Consider the following 21,418-nt stretch of genomic DNA (forward strand, 5'->3'; position numbering starts at 1 on the left):
CATTGTACCAGCAGTTTCTACCATTTTTTTGGTATTAATATTAGTTACTACCGTTGTACCGATAATGATATTGAATGTATTTTAAATATTTGTTATGCCGGCATTAACATTTATGCACATTAAATAGGCAATAATAAACATTAATGTATGGAGCAATTGACAATCTTTGATATATTAAATTGAATTATCCAACGAAGTCAGGTACAAATAAACATAGAATTTAGGCCTCATTACAAACATAAGTTAATAGGAAAAGAGTGCCTTTATTTCGATAATTTTTTAAGAATAATACATTTTGAGGTAGATACCACTTTTTGAGATAGATAGCATTCTATGTTTTTTGGGACCTCGAAACCATTTAAGTTTTTTAACTTATATGCCCCTTTACTTAGATTTTCTTTACCCATAAAAGGATCCTTTTCAAGTGGGGTTAACTTTCCTCGAGATAATGAGGTGACGACATGAGCTTGTTTATAAGTATGACTTTGGTATTATACCTCTTTGCAACTCTTTGCTTCAATGCTTGTTCAACTAAATTGATTGTTGACCTTACTTCATTAATAAGGTCAAGATCCATACGATGATCAGAACTTTCGAGTAGCAATCTTAAACTAGGCTCTTCAAATTTGAATTGGATTCTGGTCTCGGATTTTCTTAAACTCAGGAGTCCAAATCTATCAAAAATATTCCAGTAGAATCATTGACTTTATCCTTTAAGGTCAAACTTGCTTTATTACACTTTATAAGTTACCTGTAGGGGTGTAAATTACCGAATCGGACCGAAAATTACTGCAGAACCGAACCGAATTTTACAACAACCGATTAGAAAACCGAAAAAATCGGTTTTTTTTGGTTTTTTTCGAAGTAAACCGATCGGTTCGGTTCGGTTTTCGGTTGACTCGGCAGAAACCGAACCGAACCGGACCGAACCGAAAAATGAAGGTTCAATCGTGTGTATTTACCAAGTTACCCTTTAACCTAGGTATAAAAGGGCAACTTCACACACAACCCTAGCCTTCTTCCTCTCTTTTACGCGAATGGCGAATCCGGAGCCCTAGCCTTCTTCCTCTGTTCTTCTCTTCCACGGTTCCACACTTCCACATTTCCACCTTCGATTCCACCATGCTCGAGAGAAGGAGACCCTGAAGGAGAACCCTAGCTTCTCTTCCTCTCTTCTTGTCTTCAGTCATCGCCGTCGCAGGGTCGCATCGCAGGGTCGCCGTCGCTGCCTCGCTGGGTCGCCGTCGCCGAGGAGCAATCCATTCACCGAGAAGCAGTCCTGTCACCGAGCAGCAGTCCAGTCGCCAAGCAAGACTCCAGTGGCCGTCGCAGTCCAAATCGAGCGCCGAGCAGCACTCCTGTCACCAAGCCATCTCCTGCAGAAAGCAACTCCACAATGTCTTCTTCGGAGGTTAGAAATTCTGAACAATTATTGTTAGAGATTCTGTTTAGTGATATTGTGCTTGATTTAACCTGAACAATTGTTTTTACAAATTCTGTTTGTAGTTATGATTTTGAGAAATTCTGTTTGTGCCTTTGTGGTTATGTTTTTTAGAAATTCTGTAGCTAGAAATTCTGTTTGTATTGGCTGCATCAAGAACTCACAGGATAATGCATCGCTTTATTTTTTTATTTTAATTTTTTTCCTGGATGAAAAATAGAGATATTCATTGAATACATTGCTTGTGAGGTAATATGAAGTTTGATTTTTAATTTTTGAAGTAGATTCTAAACCCATGTGATCTCTGCTTCACCAGCTGTCAAGCTTTAGAATTCAGTTTTAGTGGACTATGCATGAACTGGCTAAAAGTGGCAGTTGATAGTAATTTTAGGGATGAAATCATTGAGATAGGCATTAGACTAGCTTCACTCATTTCCAATTTTGATAGAAGGTCTATTATATATTTTGTTTGGGACAAACTGCATAGAATCTGTTCTATGAACTTCAATTCCAAGAAAATTCTTGTTACTATGCAATCTGATCTTGGTATCTGTTTTTACTTTTTGTATTTGGCGATAAAGAATTTACTTTTTGCATGACTATGTGGTTGAATAAAGATAGTAGAATCCATTTCTATATTGCAAGAATATTGTGTTCTATCAAATATATGAACAGAAAAGTAGTAACTTTGAAGCCCTTTATATATGATTGTTGAAACACTTTGAACACAAATTAAATTGGGTGAAGTGTTACTGGTTCCTTTGGTCTTTTCAACATCCTTACATTGATTAAAATGTAAAAATATTTATGTTAATAATCAAAGAGCTTGTTTACGCTGAAGTTATTTGGCTGTTATTTGATCATTAAAGATGGGAATATAGTTCCTTATGATTTCTCTAAAACTTTCAAAGCTGGTTGTTCTACCCGACTACAGCTTATTTTATTTGTCCATAATTTTCATTGTATTTGCCTTGTTTTTTATCTATTATGGTTTTGAAAGTTGTTTTTTTATCTGTCATGGTTTTGAAAGTGAAATTGCATATTATTTCATATTGCTACTTGGAATTGTTGAAAAGGATGTTAAAAATTTGTTCCTATTTCTCTTTGGTGCCATTTTATGAAACATGTTCTTGGCATGCAATCAATGCTTACAGGAATACCTGTCCCATATGATGATTGACCTCATTTACTTCCTTCACCTTTTATTCCTTAAATTTTTAAGATGCTTGTTTTGGTGGACTGTTAGAGCTATTAATGAATTTAAATTCTGTTGATTATATGGCAGTTGGTGAGTATTAAATGATGCTTGTTTTGGTGGACTGTTTGAGCTGTTAATGATGCTTGTTTTGGTGGACTGTTAGAGCTGTTAATGAATTTAAATTCTGTTGATTATATGGCAGTTGGTGAGTATTAAATGATGCTTGTTTTGGTGGACTGTTTGAGCTGTTAATGATGCTTGTTTTGGTGGACTGTTAGAGCTGTTAATGAATTTAAATTCTGTTATTGAAGAGTTTGAGAAACTTGAATTAGGTATGGAAAAAAGAAATTTGTAGTTCCTTTCATGGTTTATGTTTATAATCTATAATCTATATTGATTTTCTTGTTTTATTTTTGTAGAAATTGCACCAACCGGAGAAGATGAGGATGAGTCTGGTGTGGATTCAGATTAAACATGGTGGTTGATTGGCTGTTTGGTTTTTATTTGTTTTAAAGTGACTGTTGTGGTTTAAAGTGTGTTTATTTTTGTTGTTTTGCTAGACATTTATAATTGCCTTTGTTTTATATTTAATTAAGTTGAATTTGTACTGGATTTGGATGTGATATACTCTTGTTATTTTGGTTTATTGAAGGTTTTAAACTTTATTTTATGATATTTTAAATTCCATTTATTAGGTATAAAAAAACCGAAAAAACCGACCGAACCAAACCGCTATTGGTTCGGTTCGGTTGTCCAGAAAGCAGCCAACCGAATGGTTGATATTAACGTTCAACCGATCAGGTCGGTTCGGTTTGTTTTCGGTCCAAAACCGAACCAAACCGAACCGATTACACCCCTAGTTACCTGATCTTCTCGAATAGTGGCAAAATGTAATATCCTACCACACAGAGTCTTATGCTTAAATCATAAAACTAAGGTGGCGAGTTATTACGACCTCTAAAATCAAAATATATAAATAATAATAGTTGAAAGAAATTTTATAGCAAGGAGCTTTTGAAGGAAAGGGTAGAACAAAAGCATTAAACCGAAATCGCAACATACGCATAAACGATAAGTATAAGAGAAGAATTCCAAAGATATATATAACAAAGCTTTTGACCCGGCTCGCAAAGTTAAAACCGGACAGAGCATATAAATATATATACATATATATACATGAGAATCCCCAAACATGACTCTCAATACCGTTTACAAAACCTATTTTTTCAAATCAACCTCTAGGAGGGGCAAGTATAAGATACAAGGTGGAGAATCTATATACATATATAAACAAAATACGCCCCTGAGTCCCAAGAGTCCTTTGCTTCATCAGATTCTCCAGAATACAGAGTGGTGCTTCTCAACCTGCATTTAAAAAATAACAATGTAGTATGGGATGAGAATCGGGGATTCTCAGCATGGTAATAGTGCCTACATATCTAACATATAATGTCTTGGGTAAGCAGAAGGCAATCCTAGAACTTCCGACATATAAAAGAAACCTTATAACATAACTAAACTATAAAATTGAATTAGGCAACAAACTAAGTGTCTTCGTTCTATCTAAAACTCTCCTATCCAACTCCTCCAAACCTCCCAACCGCCACTGAAAACAATTGTTACAAACACAATTATAACATACAAGGAAAGCATACACAGCAGATAAACAAGTAACAAGTAGTGATGCAATCAATTAGGCATTCCAAACAAAACACACCAAACAAACATATATATGCATACAATGCATGCCTGTCCTATTGGCTTATGAGTCTCATTTGTCGATTATCAAGCCAACCCGACGTGTCCGGTAGCTAACTCAGGTACAATCTTTCTATTGTGCCTTAATATCATTAGAGAGAATCGTGCTCTGTCACCATTAGACAGTATCTATGTCCTATCACCATTAGAGGGTATCTGTGCCCTGTCACTATTAGAGGGTATTAGTGCCCTGTCACCCTTACAACCAGAGAAAAAATACAAGCATACTCACATCCAACATTTTCCATCCATGATTCATTTACTACATTCATTCATTCATTCATTCACTATCAATCATTGATTATCAATTTTGTCATCATTGATAACTTCATCATCATTTTCGCACACTTTATTTTTTCCAAAAATCCGTCCACAGAAGATTACAAGTCTAATTCTCCGTCTCCAGACCCAAAACGGAAGTATCTTATAGATCCGAACCCATTTGAAATAGTTAAGTTGAATAAAATAAAAAAGAAAACCATTTTCTCTAGCAAAAACTGATTTCAAGTTTGAAAGCTCTGCACCAAGACAGCAAGCTACTCTGTTCTTAGAAAATCTACCAAAAATCATATTTTCACTTGATGTATCTGAAATTTTTCATAAATAAACTAGACTTATAAAGCTTTAAATCACTCAAAGTCCCATAGAAAAATCATTTTTCTGGAGAGAGTTATACTAATTACAAGCTTGCTTTCAAAAACCAGTTTTGCTGTCAAAATAGCTAAGAGCTCTATTTTTAAAACAAGCACAACTTCTTCAAAACAATTTGTGAAAGTCTGAAATTTCTACACAAACAAGAAAATAAACCCAGTCTCAATGTCGTTTTGGTCCCACTCAAAATTATGATCAGGATTGGGAGATATAAGCTTGGAAAGATGCTGGTTTGATTATGCAGCAGCAGAAAATCAGTTTTAAAGTAACAAATTTCAAAAGTTTATATCTCCTAATCCAACCGTTAAAATTTAACCAAATTTTTTAGAATGGATCTACACATCACAAAGATTCAAGGAAAATTAATTTCATCTAATTTTGATGGTTAGATCATTACCAAAAAGCATCCAAAACTGCTACTAAAAAACCAGATTATGCAAAATTTTGCCAAACCTCAACTTTTAAAACTTACCAAATCTTACCATAGTGGCTCAAAACTAAACTCAACTACACCACATCATTCCTCAATACACTAATTTACCATCTCCATCAAGTTTTCAATCCAACAACCCAAGTTTAACACAACATCTTTAATATACATCATCATGATTATATCCAACAATTCAAGTTCAATATAACAATATACATACTCATCAATACCTACATCATCATACACTTCAAATATCATCTTTCCACCATCATCAAATTCCCTCATGACCAATGATCATCAATCAAACATAACACATTAATTAACATAATATATATCAAACACAAGATTCAACTAACTATAGCTTAAGTTTTCACGACACATTATATTTTAGCTATGAGAAACAGAAACCATACATTGGCCGATTTTTCGATAAACTCGGAACACCTGAAGCGTTCCCCGCAACACAAGCTATCAACCACCGCCCCTCATCAATGAAACCTAGCTTCCAGAAATTGATCCAAAGCTTTAATTTCACAAGTTTGACCTCCAATTTGATGTTCTACCAACAACATTCAATCTAAATAACATATATCACTATAATTAATCTTTAAACTCAAAATCTCACAATTTCACAAGAGGGTTAGGATTTTTACCTTGCTCATAGCTCAAGTGAGTCAAACCCAACAAAACCCACAAGCTAATTTGAACTAAAACATCAAAATTAAGCAAGATTCAACATGGATACACATTGAATTTCGAAATTACGAAGGAAAGAATCTAGAACTGAAAAGTAGTTTCATACCTAACTAATGATTGGGCTTTGTAGAGTTCGACGCTGCAGTTGCATGGCCGTAAACAGTGCAGCGATCAAAACTCCGGATTAAAGTTACGTGGATTTGAATCACCACCAAGAATTTTGCATGTTCTTCGCTCTCCTTCAACAATTCCCAGCGTGTTTCATTTTGAAACAGGGGTGAGCATCTGAAACTCTTATTAATTGTTGGCTTGGGTTGGCCTTGGGCCCATTTTGGGCCCGGTTTGACGGGTTAGGCCTGTTTTGACTTAATTTTGAGTTAAATTTTTTAAAATTAGTATCAAAATTCTTGTTTTAATTAGCTCTATTATATTAAATTATAAAAACTATATTTCTAATTTTCTTTATTAATAATTAATTTATTCACTAATTATTTAAGCAAGATTCAACATGGATATACGTTGAATTTCAAAATTGGAAAGGAAAAATCTAAAAGCGAAAAGTTGATTCCATACCTAATTAATGACTGAGTTTTGTATAGCTCAACGATGCGGTCGCATAGCCGCAAACAGTGCAGCAATCAGAGCTCCGAATCAAAAGTTACGTGGATTTGAATCACCACCAAGAGTTTTGCATGTTCTTTGCCCTACTTAAACAATTCCCAGCGTGTTTCATTATGAAAAAAGGGAGACCAGCTGAAACTCTTATTAATTGTGGGTTTGGGTCCATTTTGGGCCTAATTTGACCGGTTCGACCCGTTTAGCTCAATTTTGAGTCAAATTTATTGAAATTAGTGTCAAAATTATTATTTTAATTAACTCTATCATATTAAATTATAAAAATTATATTTCTAATTTTTTTTATTAATAATTAATTTATTTACTAATTTTTTAAGCAAGATTCAACATGGATATAAATTGAATTTAGAAATTGGGAAGGAAAGAATCTAAGACATGAAAGTGGATTTCATACCTAATTAATGACTGAACTTTGTAGAGCTCGACGTTGCGGTCGCTTGGCCGCAAATGGTGCAGGGATCGAAGTTTCGGATCAAAAGTTACGTAAATTTGAATCACCTCTAAGAGTTTTGCATGTTCTTTGCTCTCCTTCAACAATTCCTAGTGTGTTTCATTATGAAACATGGGAGAGCAGCTGAAACTCTTATTAATTATGGGCTTGGATTCGATTTGATCGGTTCGGTTCGTTTGGCTCAATCTTGGACCAAATTTTTTAAAATTAGTATCAAAATTCTCATTTTAGTTAGTTCTATCATATTAAATTATAAAATTATATTTCTAATTTTTTTATTAATAATTAATTTATTCACTAATTATTTAAGTAAGATTCAACATGGATACACATTGAATTTCAAAATTGGAAAGGGAAGAATCTGAAACTAGAAAGTGGATTCCATACCTAATTAATGACTAAGCTTTATAGAGCTCGACGCTACGGTCGCGTGACCGCAAACGGTGCAACGATCATAGCTCCGGATCAAAAATTACGTGAATTTGAATCACCACTAAGAGTTTTGCATGTTCTTTGCTCTCCTTCAACAATTCCCAGCAGCGTGTTTCATTATGAAACAAGGGAGAGCAGCTAAAACTTTTATTAATTGTGGGCTTGGTTGGGCCTTGGGCCCATTTTTGGTCCGATCTGACTGGTTTGGTCCGTTTGGCTCAATCTTGGACCAAATTTTTTAAAATTAGTATCAAAATTTTTGTTATAATTAGCTCTACCATATTAAATTATAAAAAACACATTTATAATTTTTTTTATTAATAATTAATTTATTCACTAATTATTTAAGCAAGATTCAACATGGATACACATTGAATTTCGAAATTAGGAAGGAAAGAATCTGAAACTGGAAAGTAGATTCCATACCTAACTAATGACTGGACTTTGTAGAACTTGATGCTACGATTCCGTGGCCGCAAACGGTGCAGCAATCAGAGCTCCGGATCATAAGTTACGTGGATTTAAATCACCACTACGAGTTTTGCATGTTCTTTACTCTCCTTCAACAATTCCCAGCGTGTTTCATTATGAAACAAGGGAGAGCAGCTGAAACTCTTATTAATTGTTGGCTTGGGTTGGGCCTTGGGCCCATTTTGTATCCGGTTCGATCAGTTCAACCCGTTTAACTCAATTTTGGACCAAATTTTTTGAAATTAGTGTCAAAATTTTCGTTTTAATTAGCTCTATCATATTAAATTATAAAAATGATATTTCTAATTTTCTTTATTAATAATTAATTTATTCACTAATTATTTATCAATTTCTCGAGTTTTACACAATACAACTTTCAGAGATCATGACTTTATTCCAGAACTTTGTTGGTATAAATCCTCAGAGGTCATTTATTGTCTTTCTTTCTAGAATCACTTTGTAAGTGATTGAATCCTTTAGGATCAAATTTATTATCTTCCTTTTCACTAGGTGTAGAAACAGGTCAGGTCAGACCAGACTTTACTCTTAAAAGGCCTGTCTTGCCATGCAGTTAATTGGCCTGGACTTGCCTGCAATCTATTATAGGTTTTTTTTAAAGTACTAAGCCTGACCTGATATTCACTGTAGGATGGTCTGTAGCTTGTTAAAAGGCCTGATAAATTTTTTTTTTACAAAAATAAAAATATTATTTAAAAATTATTTTGTAGTAAAAATATTTATATGTAATATGTCTTATTTAATATTTATAGGAAATTTTAAAATTTTAAAGTATTTATAATAAAATATAATAGATTTAAAATATCTAATAATTGTCTTAATAATAAAAATAATTTATATATTTAATTATGTTTTAACAGGCCCTGGTAGGCCTGACAAGCCAATAAGACTAATTAGTGAGTCTGGACCTGACCTATTAACATATTAAGACTTTTACAAAAGTCTAAGTCTGTGCCTATTTTATAATAGGCCAGGCCAGCTGCAGACTCTTGACAGGCCGCTTGGCCTATTTTCATCCCTACTTTCCACCTTGTGATGGTGACGACCTTGGAGTTGAGGATTTTCCCGAACTCCCGGCCTTATCAGATGTCAAAGCTGAGTTTTTTCTTTTAGTCGAAATCACCTTCCAGCAAACTAGCAATGAGGTACAAGCACACAACTTCAGAAGTTCGAGTGTTAACCTTTGCTAAGACTTTGTTAATGCAATCTAAATCATCTCGTATGCTCTCACCTACTCTTTGTTCTACACCAAGAAAATCAGATGCTTGACCTAAGTTCTCTAGTAGTGAAATTTGCTACTTGATGTCAATAAAAGAGGATATGAATTCAGAAGGCAAAGTGTTGAACCAAGTCATAGCGTCTTGATAGTGTTATGAAAAAAGCCTTACACCGGATCGTATCACCTACTCCTTTGAGATTTATTCTTGCCTCGAAAGCATCAATGTACTCTTGAGGATCCGACTTACCCTCATACTTGAGATTAGTTGATTTATTAAAATGTTTAGGTAAACGAACCTAGAGGATATGAGGAGCGAATGGAGTTTGACCCATAATCACATACTTCCAAGCATTTCTATGCCGTTTACCACTCGACTTCTTTGCGGAGTCTGTTTCCTTTTAGATTGGGCTGAATGGGAGTCAGTTCTTACCTTCCTTTCGAGTTCACGACCCCCATCATCACGTTGGGGCAAGTCTTTCCTATCTTTTTGAGGTGAGCGAGAATGATGAGGATCATTCTCCTGATGTTGAGCATGAATCCTATGTTCCTGTCCTCTAGTTGTACGACTTTAGGAACGAGATTGCATTGATTGCGATCGCTTTGTGAGTTGTCGCTCTAACTGTTGCACTCAATGGCGCATTTCTTGCATGGCATGGGCATAGTCCTCACCTAAGCCAACAAAATAGCATACTCTAGGATCCTGAATTTCATGACGTTCGAACCCTGGGAGAATTTGATGATGTTCCTGATTAGCAGAGGCAGTAAGATCGGTCTCATGTCCATCATCTTGATTTTGTTACTCCTTGAAAGGAGTGTCTGGGTTAATTACTGATTGTATTTTGTGGTCAGCCATGGAACCAACAACGTAGGATCCCCACAGACGGCACCAAATATTCGTATTTTTTGTGGAGGTCACGAGCTAATGAGATTCGAAATTCTAACTTGGGCAATGTTAGAACTAGGCTAGGAGGGCAACCTGCAAAACATTTCAATACTTAAGTCAGTAGTACTTTAAGTGTTAGAGTAAACAATCTGTTACTTGCTGAGATCTCCTTTTTTTAATTCTGTTTTTTCTGTGTAACGTTATTAAGCATTTACCGCCATTAATGTATTCCTTTAATGCCATGAATTGACAGTTTCGTGAGTCAATGACTTTATTAGTCTTAATGACTTAGCCGTTAGCTAGTAACGTAGTTGTTTTGTTTATTCGTATTCTCGAAATGCCATTTTTTACCAGAACACATAGGTAGCATTTGGTAGAGAGACAAAAATTGAACGATTGAGACCGAGAGATAGAGACTAAGAGATAGAGACCGAAATAAATTTCAGTATTTTGTTTGGTGCAAAGTGAGAGATAGAAATTGAAACAAGAATAAAATTCTAATTTAATTTGTACAAAAGAAATAAATTGAAATGAGGATATTTTAGGTATAAAATGTTATTAAAATTTTAGTCTCTATCTCTAAAATTTCAGTTCCTTGTGTCTCTACTTTTTAGAGGTACTGAAATACTGAAATTTTAGAGATAGAAACAGAAATTTTTATACTAGTCTCTCAATCTCTGTTCTAGTACATCAAAATAAATGTTACCATAAAGATACCTTATCTTGAGATATTATTTTAAATGATTATTAAAATAGTGGACATGCATGTGAAAAACAATTATAATATATTTATGAATAGGTGATAAACAATTGTATTAAATCCTGTTAAGATGTCGTTGCAAATTGCACCGATCAATTATCATTTACCACACTTGAAAAAATAAAGAAGGATACATGATGTTTATCAGAGGTTGGATTCAACAAATATTCACCAATATTTTCTACATTAGTGCTAAGTGAATTAACAATTTTTCTTCTTTTTTCTCCTTCACCATTTTTCCCTCTTCTCTCTGCCAACACTGTCTTTCTTTTCGTATTCTGTTATTTATAATTTTATGTTTTTTTATTTTTATTTTTTGTGTTTTAATCATTTTTTTATTTGTGTTAGCTCTATCAATTTATGTGTTTTTTTGTTATTTTTCAGAAAATCAATTATCTTTTAAAAATTTGGTTGGGATTTATTTAAAAAATAATTGTTTACACAACATTTATGCTCTATGATCAGAATTTAAATTGGTCTCCGTTAATTCTTATGATGATAAATAGTAAATACAAACGCATTATATTTCCAGAAATTAAATTAGTAGCTTTCGCTTGTTGGGAGTGTAATAAACTCCAAGTTGTCATCCTTAAATTTGCAATGGACAATAAAATCTATGGGACAATAAAAATTATTCGTTTTTAAATTAATCCTAAAAAAAATTAATAAATGATATTAATCTTTAATAATTTGTTAAATTGGAAGACATCGTAGACAATAAAAAATATTTTAATAAATTATATTTGTCTTTTTGTCACTTCTATAACTAACGCGAATAATAATTGCTGAACTAAAACATTAAATAGAGCTGTTAAAATAAATCATGACTCGTGAGTTGAGTTAGTAAAATTATAACTCGTTTAAAAGTGAGTAAATTTAGCTTGACTCATATAACTCTCAAGTTAAACGATTTTGGATTGAGCGAGGTTGATTCATATTACTCGTTTTTTCTTTTCTTTTTTTTTTTGGGTATATAAAGTCTCTTTTAGTATATAAAATCTCTTTCTTGTTAATTAGTAATAAAAAAATATATGAAGGTATGATAAAATTTTTTACTTGTACGGATATCAAGTAAAAAAGATTTCTAAAATTATGAGGTAATGTTTTTATGAAAGAAAAAAAGACTCAAACAAGTCAACTCGTCTAATTCGAAGGAGTTGAACCAGGTTGAGATTTCTTTGACTCGTTTCAAATACGAGCTAAGTCATTTTTCTAATTTTGGCTCACCGCTTGTGATGAATCGGCTCGAACTTACTCGTTCACTCGCTCATTTAACACCTCTAAAATTAAGTATCAACACAATACACAGTCTACCATGTTCTCTTAAAAACTGATCTAATAAATGTATGAAAATATGTTAAATGAGTCTTTTTTCCAATTACATAAATCTTAACCCGAATCTCAGCTACAAATATTTCTTTCTTTTGGAGCACCATCACACTTGTTTAGAGAGCAAATTTTTGTGTTGGCACCATGATGGAGAGTAAAAATGAAAGTTTTAATAGTGGGTTGCCGTCTCATTCACATGGTAGTTATGGTTCCAACTCTTCTATGTAAAAGAGGAAAAAGAATATGGGCCAAATATATTTTTGTGTATTCAAAATTTTGATTAAAAACTTTGAGACAACAGAAGATATAGCCATATTATTTCATATTTATCTAAGATACCGAGTAAATTGAAATTCATATATGCAAATACTTTAGATGGGTTAATGATAATGATTATGAATAAGTAACAAAAGATGCAAAGAGAGATGTAGTTTCTCATGGAAAGAGAGATGCAATCTCTCGTAGATAAGTTGACCGCGATTATGTGAACTTAACACGGAAAGTCAATAATTTAAAAGTAAAATTTAGGGTAATTAGAATGCTAATGACTTTCATCTTAAATGGAATGACAATAGTCATTTTAATCATAGTTATCAAATTTAAACCAAATTGACCAGTTCGAGTAAAAAATTGATAAACCAAATTCAAAATTAGTCCAATTGAATTTTTTGATCATTTTAGTATTTGACATGTAAAAATTCAGTCTAACCCGTAAGGCTAGAAATGGGTAGGGTAGGGTAGGGTTTGGATCATATCCTAACTCTACTCGCAGGTTAAAAATTTCATTAAAAGTCTATCCTATCGTACCTGCGGGTTGAAAATCTCTCAACTATAACCCTATCCGCATCCTAAAGTTCTAAATCCTACCCTATCCGTAGAAATATCAAATTTTATCAAAGCAAATATAAAATTCAATCATTCCAAATTTCATACATATTAATAAAATAAAAAACTAATGCTCCAAGTTACTAAATTATCTAACTAATTTAGTAATTGTTCAGTTATTTCAAATTATTACACGAGGGAGGTTATATGTTATATATAAGATGTGGGTAAGATACATCCTAAACCCATACCCTACCCTACCTGCAAGTATACACGGACCAATTTCTATCCTATTTGTAACAGATTAAATAGCCTATCCTACGTAAACGAATTGAATCGAATTGGGTATTCGTGAATAAAGTATGTATTACCAACCCTACTAATCTGTACTAAATCAGTCAAAAGTACTCCAGAGGGTCTTACACACTCTTTTATTGAGCTAACAATATAATAGAAGCTAATTACTATATATATTTTACAAAAGCAATTTTTTCTGACAATGCTTATCATATTAAGGATTAATAATTATATATTATATTAAAGGCAGGAAATTTTCATATAATTTATTTAAATTTAAATAATGTAAAAAAATTTTATTATTCAATAAAAAATTTATATTTACTTATTTTATAGTTTAATTTTAATACAATTGATAATATAAATTATTTTATATAGTTGTTCGATTACATTTTTTAATAATCATTTATATAGTTAATATAAAAAATAGTTATTTATACTAATCTAATGTTACATAATTGAATACACAAAAAAAATTTTTTTTTACTAATACATCAAAATTAAATTTTTGTTTTTATTATTTAAAATTAAATTTTATTATAATTTTATATATTTATTTAATTATTACTAGATCAAATAGTTCGACCAATAAGTGAACTAAGACTCTGGTTGGTTAATGTCTTTTAAAGACAAAAACATAAATACACAAATAGACATAGACACAGTTATACACAATTTTGTGTTGCATGTTTAGTGATAATAAATAAGACATAGTTATCTAATTTAAATATCTATTTTACTCTAAGTATAACTAGTGTCACCATCTTTATCACTCTACCATTATTATCATTGATTTCTTTAACTATTACTAATTCTTTAACCTTCAATCTAGGTCAATATCGCCAATAAAATTTAATCATCAGATTAACAATTCAAATTTAAAAATTAAAATAGAGTAAAAAAAATTAACAATTATTTCTTAAAAATAAAAATTAATGAAGAATTAAAAAAAATAGATTTGGAAAATAGTAGAAGTAAAGAAGGAGAGAAGGATGTAGTAAAGGTTAGGTACAATTCTAATTTTTTAGAATTGGTAGGCCCTTATTGTTCAAGGTCATGATTTTTTGTGTAAAATATTTGAGTGAACTATTAATTTGGTCTCTATACATTTTTTAGAATGACAATATGATTCCTCAAAATAAAAATATTTCACTTCTATTCCAGTCTTCTATTTTCGTGACACAATGCGATTTTTGTAGAATTTTTTCATTAAGTCTTGACGAAAAACAATGACGTATTAGATTACATGGTTGAGCTGTCATGTCATGCTTGTTGAGGTGGTCTTTATGTGCCAACATGGACAATCAGAAATGGACAGAAACTTAATTGTATTAAATTCAAATTAGTTATGAGTTTATTTGTCTTTATTCTTTAATTAATATCTTTTTTAAATTATTTTTTTATTCATTATATTAATATTATTTTTTTAATAAATTATTGAATATATGGTATAATAAGTACAAACTAATTGATAAATTATTTAAATTTAAAATATCATTTATTATGAAATTAAATGAATAATTTTCAAATATAATTTTCAAATATATAAATAATAAATATTAAAATACAGTTAATACAAAAATAATAATAATGCTATGATATATTAGTATTATGATCTAAATTATTTTCACAATAAAATAAAACTAACAAACACATTATTTGATATATAATAAATTTTTTAGGTAATAACAAACTTAATTTTTTATCTCTTTAAATTATATTAATAATTTCATTTAATATATCTACACTAAAATATACTATCAGCAGACTATTAATATTAAATAAAATAAAATATAATATATATATATATTTATATTATAGAGACCATTTATAAATTTAACAAACTCAAATCATCAATAATATTATTAATCTATTAATAATACATATTGTCATAATGTTACATATCGATGAAGATTTATTAATATAAAAATAATTTAGATTAATTAAAATTTTGCGTATATTAAAATTCGATTGCTTGTATATATAGTCAAATATAATGATTTTGGGTAAAATATTTGTAAATTTAATTATTAATTATAGGGTAAATCACAATAATAAATTAAGGAGAGCAAAATTTTACACAAATCCGCCAAATCAAAATCTGCTTCATGAATACACCAATGCACATTTATATGTAGTTAGAACCAACTTGATTCGAACTCCATTTTTACATAATTCGAACCAAATAGGTTCGAATTATACACAACACACACGCACACACTAATTCGAACCAGCTTGATTCGAATTACACACATAGTAATTTCTATGCTGTTAAAAAATTAATAATTTATTAAAAAAATTTATTAAAAAATTAATAATTTAAAAATTAAAATATATATTTTATTTCATACATTAAAAAAACTAACAAAATATTTAATTACGAGACTTCTTTAAAATATTTGTGATCTATCAATTCGAATTCCATACAATACTCCTTTGTCCATTTTTAATAGCTCATGAATATTTTTTAATAAATTTATTTAAATTATACTACAAAAAATATTTTATCCTATGCAAAACAATTTAAAAAAATGGCTTAAAAAATATTAGGACTACTATACAAATTTGTAATGTTCTAATAACTTAGGTAAATACATCCATGATCCATGTACTCAAATTTTAAATAAAATACTCTACATAATCAATAATAATTTAGAAATGAAAGAAAATATTTTATTCCATACAAAACAATAAAAAATATATTTTATTCTAATACAAAATTTTTTTTAAAAATGGCTTAAAAAATATTATGAGTACTATAAAAGTTTGTAATATTCTAGTGATTTAGGTAAATATATGATAAAAATATTTTTTTCTTTAAGATCTAAATTATTATTGACTATGTAGAATATTTTTATAATGATCTAAGTCAACCATATATTACAAATTTTTATAGTACTCCTAAATTATATGGTGATTCGAATCACCATATATTACAAATTCGTAAAAATTTGTAATATTCTAATGACTTAGGACATTAAAGAAATACTCTACATAGTCAATAATAATTTAGATCTTAAAAAAAATATTTTTATCATGTATTTACCTAAATCACTAGAATATTACAAACTTTTATAGTACTCATAACATTTTTTAAGCCATTTTTTAAAAATTTTTTTGTATTAGAATAAAATATATTTTTTAATTATTTTGTATGGAATAAAATATTTTCTTTTATTTCTAAATTATTATTGACTATGTAGAGTATTTTATTTAAAATTTGAGTACATGGATGTATTTAAGTTATTAGAACATTACAAATTTGTATAGTAGTCCTAACATTTTTTAAGCCATTTTTTAAAATTATTTTGCATAGGATAAAATATTTTTTTAGTATAATTTAAATAAATTTATTAAAAAATATTCATGAGCTATTAAAAATGGACAAAAGAGTATTGTATGGAATTCGAATGGATAGATCACAAATATTTTAAAGAAGTCTCGTAATTAAATATTTTGTTAGCTTTTTTTAATGTATGAAATAAAATATATATTTTTTTAATTTTTAAGTTATTAATTTTTTAATAAAATTTTTTTAATAAATTATTAATTTTTTAACAGTATAGAAATTACTATGTGTATAATTCGAATCAAGCTGATTCGAATTAGTGTGTGCATGTGTTTGTGTATAATTCGAACCTATTTGGTTCGAACTAGGTAGAAATGAAGTTCGAATCAAGTTGGTTCGAACTACATATAAATGTGCATTGGTGGATTCACGAAACAGATTTTGGTTTGGCGGATTTGTGTAAAATTTTGATCCCCTTGGTTTATTATTGTGATTTACCCTTAATTATACTATGAAAGTATTGAATTTTAATATATGTAACTTTTAATAAATATACATTATTCTTATATTTATAAATCTTCATCGATTTATAATCTTATGACAATATGTATTATTAATAGATTAATAATATTATTGATATTTTGAGTTTATTGTGTTTATAAATGGTTTCTATAATATATATATATATATATATAATATAGGAAAAGTCTAGGGGCCAGCAGTTTTATTGAATTTTGGCCAGCATGTAACCAGCAGAGGAAGGTGAGCCATTGGATGAAATTTCACACCAATCTCACACCATCAAATCATCATTGATGGCTAGTTGATGGCTAACAATCACAAAAATTGCTGGCCCCCTAGCATTGCTCATATATATATATAATGTGTTTTATTTCATTTAGTATTAGTAGCATGCTGATAGTGTATTTTAGTGCAAAGATATCAAATGAAATTATTAATACAATTTAAAGAGATAATAAAAAATCAAGTTTGTTATTACTCAAAAAGATTTTATTATATATCGAATAATGTATTTATTAGTTTTTATTTTATTATAAAAATTATCTAGATCATAATACTAATAATATATCATAAAATTATTATTATTAATATATTAACTATATTTTAATGTTTATTATTTATATATTAAAAATTATATTTAAAAATTATTTATTTAGTTTCATAATAAAAGATATTTTTAAATTTGAATAATTTATCAATTAGTATGTACTTAATATACTATATATTCAATAATTTATTAAAAAAATAATATTAATATAATAAATAAAAAATAATTTGAAAAAGATATTGTTTAAAGAATAAGAATAAATAAATCTTTAACTAATTTGAATTTAGAGACAATTAAGTCTCTATTCATTTCTAATTGTCCACGTTGACACATAAAGACCACCTCAACAAACATGATGTGACAGTTTAGCCATATAATCTAACATGTCATCATTTTTTGTCAGGACTTCACAAAAAAAATAGCTACTATATCACGAAAATAAAGAATTGAAACCGAAGTGAAACATTTTTATTTTGAGAAATCATGTTGTCTTTCTGAAAAAATGGACAGAGCGCAAATTGATAATTTACTCTAAATATCTTGATAAATTTTTAGATTTGTTAAAGTGCTCTATACATCATAGAAAGATCCGACCACAATGATTTGAGATAGTTTGTTCGGTAAATATTTAAATATATAGTCTTATTAACTTAAAAGTTATATAAAATTATTAGATTATATTTTGTTGTAGATCTAAAAATAGACTTTTTTTATAATTATACTAAATTTGGGTTAAATCTGATAGCTAAATATGTGCTAATAGTATTGTAAAAAACTCTATTTAATTTTTTTTAATAAAATTTATTTCTAAGACTTGTTGAGAATGATTTTTCTAAACTTCAGTCATGGCCAAATTAGAGTGTGACATTTTTTTTCATCTTTAAACGAATAAAAAATCCATTTTTTAGATAATCTTGTCAAGACTTCAAATGAGTTAAATCTACTTTATTGTATTGGCGGAAGAATGCTTAGTAATTTATCAACTTTTTCTTATTATTAATCATGCTTTTCGTGATAATTTTCCTCATTTCTTCTATCAATGTTGGGATAGGTTTAATCTATCATTCTTAATCTTTGCATTGAATGATTTATATGCACTAGTTCAAATACAAATAGTATCTACTTTAGGCATTTTATTAAAGCATGTATTAGTTCATACTTTACCAGTTAAAAATATCTTTTTAGACTTTTTTATTGATCACTTTAACTCTCTTTATATTTCTCTCAAATTCATTACGAGTTTTTAGTTTAGCACATTCTTATAACAAATTCTTCAATTCTGATTTGCTTATTGTTTTAAAATTTTTTTTTATAGATGTTATATAGAGTATGACTTCTTGCATAACTGAAATTAAACCTCAAAAAATTGTGAATAAAAACAATTCTAAAAAATTATTTTCAATTTATTTCTTAGAAAAATTAATGGTGATTCAAATTATTCTTTTTTCTTTTTTGTATTTCCATGACAAAAACATCATTATTTATGCTCTTTGTTTTCTCCAAAATCAGTGTACAAAAATTCTAAAAACTATTTTCTATATATCCTACCCTTTTCATTATCTTCAACTTTTAAAACTGCTATTATTCATTCTTTTTAAAATTTTAAACCTCCATTACCTTCTGTCATCACTTTTTTAACCACCTTTAACACTAATAATCTAATACTATCAACATTTCAACACCATGTTAACGCACATAAATAAAAACACTTTAAAAAAACACACAAATATAAACTCTTCTGTCACACACTTATACCTCTTCGTCCCCTTCCTATACTCAGTTTGTGTGTCACTGCCAACTCCTTTATTCGTGAAGGTGCTTCTGCTCTCACATTCCTTTTGGCTCATTATTTTCAGGGCAATTTACGTTTTTAAATTGTTTCAACCCCAAATTTATGCAAATGCATTGTTTTAAAAATGGTTACGCAATTACGTTGTTTCACTATATTATATAAACCGCTACTGGCAGTAGCGGATTATAGATGCAAAGAAACCGCTAGAGCCAGCAGCGGATTCTGCTCAAAAAATGCAGCATAGAAACCGCGGCAGCCCATCGCGGTTTATGGTTGAGAGAAGTTGGTCATAAACCGCTGCTGCCAGCAGCAGTTTATGTGCGTGGGGATGTGTGCGTAAACCGCTAGAGGTTATAGCGGTTTACGTTAAGTATGCATCACTATATAAACCGCTGAGCCAGCCGCGGATTATGCAATTGGAGGTTGGGAGAGAAAATTCTAGAGAGAGAAAATTCTAGAGAGAGGTCAGAGCAAGTTGAGAGGGGGTCCGAGGTATTTGAGCTGCGACTTCCGGCAGGATATCATGGCAGAAGACAGAAGGAGCATGTACCGACTGAACGGTGTTGCTCATGTTGCCGGTTCCATTGGTGACGAGATTAGTTAATTATTTTGGTCTTTTTTTAGGCTTAGCAATTTTTTAGCTAGAAAACGGATTTTATAGATTAGTCCCTTTTAGTATTAAAAATAGTATGAAGGTTAGAATATAAAGATTTTTTTTTTTGGAATTTTATTGTTTAAGATTTGTAATACTTTTATAATTGTGGGTGTTATCTAATAAGTTAAGTTTGTTGTCATTTGTGCTATTGTAGTAAATATTTTACAAATTAATTTTGCTAGTTTATTGACTACTTATTTATAGGTTTTAGGGATTAATTTGTTCACCGGTCAAAAATTTGTTGACATTTTTAAGATATGTGTTATTATTAGATAAGGAATTTCGTTATGGATTGGAGAATTTAATTGTATCATGCATTTATTGTGCTGTTTTTTGCAGCCCACTAGGTGTATATACAGTGTGAGACGGCAACAGAATATGCCCCTGCATGATAGGATCATCCCGTATTTAGAGAGGGCTGGATTGTACCATTTGGCCAGGCTAAACAGCCATTGGTTCTGGTTGGATGAGCCATTGGTTAGTGCGTTCGTTGAGAGGTGGCATCCTGAGACGCACACGTTCCACATGCCTTTTGGAGAGTGCACAGTGACATTGCAGGACGTGGCTTTTCAGCTTGGGTTGCCTGTCGATGGGGAGGCTGTGAGTGGTTGCCTAGGTGAGTTTGAAACATACATTGAGGGTGGTCGACCAGCCTGGGAGTGGTTTCAGGACCTATTCGGTGAGCTGCCACCACCGAAGAAGGTCAAGCAGATGACGGTCCACTTTACATGGTTCCACGAGAGGTTTAGTGTGCTACCACCAAATGCGAACGAGGAGACAGTTCGCATCTACGCACGTGCCTACATCATGATGCTTTTATCTACTCAGTTATTTGGGGACAAGAGTGCGAACCGGGTACATCCTGCCACCTTGAAGGTAAGGGCAAAATTTGCAGCAACATGCCGAATGCAAAATGCCCTATAAGCATGCGGAGGTCGCCAACCACTATCTGGTGACTCCAGCGCAGCCTTGATGCCGTTGTGTCTGTCGGAGATGACGAGAATACCTTCCTGTGGAGTAACATGTCTTCTAAGATTGGACAGAAAATATGACCAAGACTCAGCATTTTCCCCCTCCACTAGTGCAAACGCAACAGGCAAAATATTCGAATTCTCATC

General features: G+C 30.5%; 1 long non-coding RNA gene across 1 annotated transcript; it reads right to left on the reverse strand.

The window, feature by feature from the left end:
• Positions 1–3,737: 3,737 nt before the first annotated feature.
• Positions 3,738–6,693, reverse strand: LOC130946362 (uncharacterized). The gene is made up of 4 exons (XR_009072267.1): positions 6,281–6,693; positions 6,132–6,185; positions 5,892–6,055; positions 3,738–4,004 (listed from the first exon to the last, which is right to left on the reverse strand). It is a non-coding gene; the product is annotated as an uncharacterized LOC130946362 (long non-coding RNA).
• Positions 6,694–21,418: the final 14,725 nt, after the last annotated feature.

Source organism: Arachis stenosperma, chromosome 8, assembly GCF_014773155.1.
Source record: "Arachis stenosperma cultivar V10309 chromosome 8, arast.V10309.gnm1.PFL2, whole genome shotgun sequence".
Taxonomy (NCBI): Eukaryota; Viridiplantae; Streptophyta; class Magnoliopsida; order Fabales; family Fabaceae; genus Arachis; species Arachis stenosperma.